Source organism: Bos grunniens, chromosome X (genome assembly GCF_055505025.1).
Source record: "Bos grunniens cultivar Pamir isolate PY7600 chromosome X, Bosgru_T2T1.0, whole genome shotgun sequence".
Lineage (NCBI taxonomy): Eukaryota > Metazoa > Chordata > Mammalia > Artiodactyla > Bovidae > Bos > Bos grunniens.
This window is the reverse complement of record NC_141194.1, coordinates 29,313,889-29,319,628: the sequence shown is the minus strand read 5'-3', so window position 1 is coordinate 29,319,628 and position 5,740 is coordinate 29,313,889. Positions and strand designations below refer to the sequence as shown.

The window sequence follows — 5,740 nt, the reverse complement described above, 5'->3', positions numbered from 1 at the left end:
ACAGATCTTTCCCTCAGGGTATGCTTCTATGGAACTGAACCCCGAAATGTCCCATTCACCATTAAAGATCAGTCCCTGTCTGTGTAGATCAAATTCTCACCAGAGAAAAAGTAGAATCCATTTACTTCATGCTCATGAGATGGTAGGAAGAGTAGGTGAGATGGATATGGGGAGCAGATGGTCAGTTATCCATCCTGTTCTCCCTTATCTAACCTTGGACTTTAGAATAAGAAGCTACAGTGAATACTGGAGGTTAATCGTCAGGAAGCATAATTCTTACCCGTTCTTCCCTTTGGAGGGCAGAATAGAACATGATGACTTGAGTTCGGATGACTCATGATTAGGAGCTCTGCATAATCAGGACTTGCAACATTGTTTGCTCCTGTTTGATTCTTCTTGGAAAAAAAAATACTGGAAATTAGATCACCTTAGCACCCATTACAACCACCCTCTAGCTTCCTTTTCCATACAAAGTCAGAAATCTGAAAACTACATTTCCGAGATTTCCTTGCCTCTAGAGTTCTGCATGTGACCCAGGTCCTTAACCTCAGGGTTCAACTTGGAGACAGCAACATAAATTAATGGTTGCATGTGGGAAGAGGTGATCATCCAGGAAGTACAGAGATTAAAGAATTCGATCTTCAGCTGTGGCGGCATTTCCGGCATCCAGTGCCAAAGACTGGAGTAGTGGGTCTGTGATAAGACTGTGCATTTTCCCAGGCTGTATGAACTCTTGAGACTTTGATCCTGAGATTATAGCACTTGTGGATCGTGTTGTTTTCAACTAAAAATCCTGGCAGACAAAGGAGGTATTTAAGAGAGGTTGTGAGATGGAGTCATTTAACCATGTGCTACAGAAACAAGGGACGGTGAATGGTTAGAAAGATAACTACAGCTATTACTCCAAAGCTACACTTGGTTCTTGACCTCAGAACATTTCTGCATGTCCCCAGTGGGTTGCCTACAGTCTAAATGGGTAGGATAGCCAGAGTGGGTTGCTATGGCACAGTTGTCTGTAACTTGGTGAATGACAAGCATAGGATGTTGTAGGTTATGAAAAGGGCCACAAAATATTCCTTTCCCTCTATCCATGCCCTTTGGGAGTGTATGTACTCTTTCTATTGCTTTAGCCAAAGGGACATTAGCAAACATTATGGAAACATAGGCTTGAATAGTGGACTGGAGTTTGCCCTCTTTTTGCTTTGCGAACTTGGTTACCATATAAAAAAAAGTCCAGGCTAGCCTGCTAGATAACAAGGAGTATATGGGCTAGTGATAGTAACATCCATTGCCCCTGCTGCTGCTGCTGCTGTTGCTAAGTCGCTTCAGTTGTGTCTGACTCTGTGCTACCCCAAGACGGCAGCCCACCAGGCTCCTCTGTCCCTGGGATTCTCCAGGCAAGAACACTGGAGTGGGTTGCCATTTCCTTCTCCAATGCATGAAAACAAAAAGTGAAAGTGAAGTCGCCCAGTCGTGCCCGACTCTTAGCGACCCCGTGGACTGCAGCTCACCAGGCTCCTCCGTCCATGGGATTTTCCAGGTCCGTCGCCCCTGCCTACCGCCAAATGTGTGGATGGGGACCTATGAGGCCACCCATCACCTGGCTGACCTGCCAACTGATCATAAATGTATGAACAAGCCCAGCTTGCCCCCATGAACCTGGCCCAGACAAAAACATGCCCAGAAAAATCATGAGTAAAACAGTTGCTTTAAACTACTGAATTTTAGAGTGGATTATTAGGCAGCTAAAGCTAACTGACATATTAAGACTCCAGAGAATTCTCAGGTGCCACTGGGAACAAAGATTGGGCCAAGTTGTTGCAAAAACAGGTCAAAAATTGCATCAGCCAAAATTTTAGCAGCGGATGCCAGCAGAACACACAGAGATGGGATCAGATCAATACCAGCATATGGATTCCTTCTCCCCACTGCCCCCCAGTGCCATGAGGTACAGTATGCCCTACAGACCGTTTAAAAATAACAGTAGATGCAAAGAATATCTGAAATCTGGGCTCTTCCAAATGAAACCCAGTTTAAATTATTAGACTTAATGCCATTTACCAGGCTGGACTAAAACTTAATTTTAATTCTATTTGTGGGATAAACAAGAGTATATCAATTATACAAAGTTAAGAAGTTAGGATAAGGTGGCCATATATAAGCAAGATAATATTTTAATAAATTAATTTCTGTGTAATTTACATTCCTGAAAGTTAATGTATCAATTAATTATTAATTATAAGAAGAATGTTTAAGTAACTTATGATACAGCATTTGGTAAATTATTTTCCAAAACTGTGTAAAATGCTATTTGGGAAGGTTATTTATTAGTGTAGAAAATATTTACAATACAATTTTCAGTGCAAAAATCACAACATATTATATATCCAGCATAATTTATATTTTTATAAAATAAGTCACCTTTGCATAGAAAGTAGGCTGAAACAAAGGACACATAATATTCAAAATGATTGTAGGCAATGGGTCTAGACATGATATTGTCTTTCTATATTTTCTAAATTGTCTTTAATGAGAATGCACTGTCTATAATGTTGATTTTGGAAAATTTGCATTGTGCTATATGACTTTTTAAAAATTTATTTTTATTGGAGTATGGTTTCTTTATGCATTGTACTATATAACTTTTAAAGTTTCTTCTAGGTCTAAGATTCAATGATTCTAAGAATTCAAAACCATTTACTGAAAAATGGTTTCATGATATATGATGCCTGTGTGATAATTTTAGTTATTTTTGTTTATTATAGCCAGTATCTAATAAATATGAGTGTCACTTGTAGTCAAATAACAATTTATTATTGGCTAGAAGAATCTACCTTCCTACCATTACTCTTCCAATTCTGAGTCATAAATAACGATCATTAATTCTTGCTGGAACTGTGGGATGTAAGTGAAGACTAAAAACTTCAAGGCAAAAATGGGAACCATAGCCTCACACTTGTTGAGCATATACAGACCCACAACAGGGCTGCACATGTCTGGGGAGGGGGCGGAAACTGTCTTCCTGAAACCCAAGCCAGAGAAAAATAAGCCTCAGGTTTCCAAGAACCAAATATTCGTATTCAGCTAATTTTCTGGTAGGCTTTGTGGAAGTTTTTCTTTTTTTGCATCAAGAGAATTCCAGAAAACCATGTGATACTGTAGATACGAGCTTTTTTATTTTTGTTTTTAAGAATCTTAACATTTTTATTGTTATTTATGGAATTAAGGAAGACTCAAGGGAAATGTAGTAGTAGAAGAAGCCAGTTCCTTTTCTTTATCTCACTAAGGATGAAGAGTATCTTAGATACAAATACTTATGGACTTCCCTGGTGGTCCAGTGCACTCCCAATGCAGGGGGCCCAGGTTTGATCCCTGGTCAAGGAATTAGATCCCACATGTTGCAACTAAGACTTGGTGCAGCCAAATAAATAAATATTTTAAAAAGATATAAATACTTAGATGTTTGGGGCTTCCCTGGTGGCTCAGCAGTAAAGAAGCCACCTGCAATGCAGGAGACCTGGGTTCAATCCTTGGGTCAGGAAGACCCTCTGGAGAAGGGAATGGCAACCCACTCTAGTATTCTGGCCTGGAGAATTCCATAGACAGAGGAGCCTGGTGGATAACAGTCCATGGGGTCGCAAAGAGTCAGACATGACTGAGCAGCTAAACAACAACAGCAACTTAGAAGCTTTAGTGCAGCAATACAGGAAAGCTCATAGGAAAGGAGTGTGTGTGTGTGTGTGTGTGTGTGTGTGTGTAAGAACAGAATCAGTTATTCTTATATTTATAGCTAGTCAAACTGTGACCCACAGACCTCTGCTGGTCTGCAAGGTTTTTTAAAGTACCCAAATAGTGCTAACTAGCTCATGTACAGGTACTTGGTGTAGGTTTGCCTTATTGGTTTGTGTTAGCTCTCAGTGTTTCTTAAACGTTAATACTACCTTCCAAGCTGAAGTGCACACCTGTTAATTCAGGGGCCCTCTCTTATCAATCTTTGTATGCTCCCCCAATCACTCCCCAAATACTCCTGGAGCCCTGAACGTATGAATACTTCTTGGCATTTTGTTCCCTCTGCTTTGTGCTGCCTTCTGTTAGAGGGACAGAAAAAGCCTGGCGCAGGTGGCCCAGTGTTTTCCTCCAGATTTTTTTTTTTTAATCATCTAGATTTTCATTACAGCCACTTTTTATCCTAATGACCCAAGAATCCTTCCAATGGAGGAGTAGTTTCAAATGGCTGCCACCATGCTGTACTCAGCGTCACTGCTGCCTCTCAGTGACCAAGACTTTTGGTATCAGTTTCGGATCTTCATGATTGATAGTAGGTGTCTACAGTCTCCAGGTGCGGCAACATTAATTAATCATCTTCAGCAGCTTTGTTCCGGTGTCAAATTCACTGTGCTGCTTTCTGTCCTCAAAATAAGGAATTTCTCAGGAGCGCCTCAGTCTTTTATGCAAATACATGTCTGACCACCTGTTCTAACAATTATCGAGACAGGGCTGACAAGTTCATATCCCTGATTGTTTTTCATCTGGTGCCAGGAATATCACTCCTGCTGCCTCGCTGTTGCTAGGGCTACGATCACTACAATACTTAGCATATAGGTAGCACTTATTCACAAAGGAATTTCTAATCTATGAGCCCACCTGATCTTCTCTAAACCCTGTGGGGTAGGTATATTCATCACTTTTATGAGAATTTTTGCTTTTCCTCTTTCAAGACTGCTGTGATGATTGTGGATATGAAGAGAGGATGAGTCAGATGAGAGGAAAAGACAGAGGGCAGCGGGAAGAGAGGGATTTTCTCATAAGCAGAATCTGTGAGAGGCTGAAGAAATAAGAATGAGATTAAAGAAAAGATGTGCTGGTAGAAGAATTGTGCTTTGGCATTTCTAGACATTGGAGAGATTTAGGAAGGCGAGGCAGAAATTGTCGCTGTCTCACAGGTATTGTTTTTCTTCCCTTTTTTACATCTTTTCTGCTATTCAGTTTTCTGAAGATTGTCACACCAGGAAGCAAAGGTGATGGAGGTGCAAATGATTTTGCTTTTAAAATCAACAAAATGGGTACTTTCCTGGCGGTCCAGTGGTTAATACTCCATGCTCCCAATGCATGGGGCTCCAGTTCAATTCCTGGTCAGGGAACTAGATTCCACATGCCACAACTAAGAGTTCACATGCTACAACTAAGAACTGGCACAGCCAAAGAAATAAATTAAAAAAAAAAAAAACTGATGAAGGGAAAGGCTGCTATTTAAATATGGCATGTTACTCTAACTCAAGAAAAATGAAATCTTTGTGGCATCAGAGAAAGACAGTTGAGAAAATCTGAAAGAAGCATGGGCATAACCAAAGAGTAATTCAAACTGTCAACTCTTAGTTGATCTAAGAGTTGATCTAAGGTACCATAGTTGATCTTTATCCCACAAAATAGTACTCTGCCTCAACTGACAGGTACAGCAGGATAATAGTTAGAGACAGACCAAGATAGCTAAGGCATTTGACCTTTACTTCCTCATAGAAGAGCTGAGAATTCAAAACTCAGAGACGTCAGAGTCTTGGCTTTTGAACTGAAAAATAAAGCAAAGGTTATAGCTGAAGAGAAAATAACTGGGAGTGAGGGTGGAGGGAGGGGTAAATTAGGAGGTTGGAATAAATATACATACTACACTATATTAAACAGGTAACCAACAAGGCTTTCCAGATAGCTCAAACAGTAAAGAATCTTCCTGCAATGCGGGAGA

At 40.3% G+C, this 5,740-nt stretch overlaps 1 non-coding gene across 1 annotated transcript; it reads left to right on the top strand.

Annotated features, from left to right (window-relative positions):
- Nucleotides 1–257: 257 nt before the first annotated feature.
- Nucleotides 258–391, top strand: LOC147340080 (U8 small nucleolar RNA). The gene has a single exon (XR_015159990.1). It is a non-coding gene; the product is annotated as a U8 small nucleolar RNA (small nucleolar RNA).
- The last annotated feature ends 5,349 nt before the right edge of the window (nucleotides 392–5,740 follow it).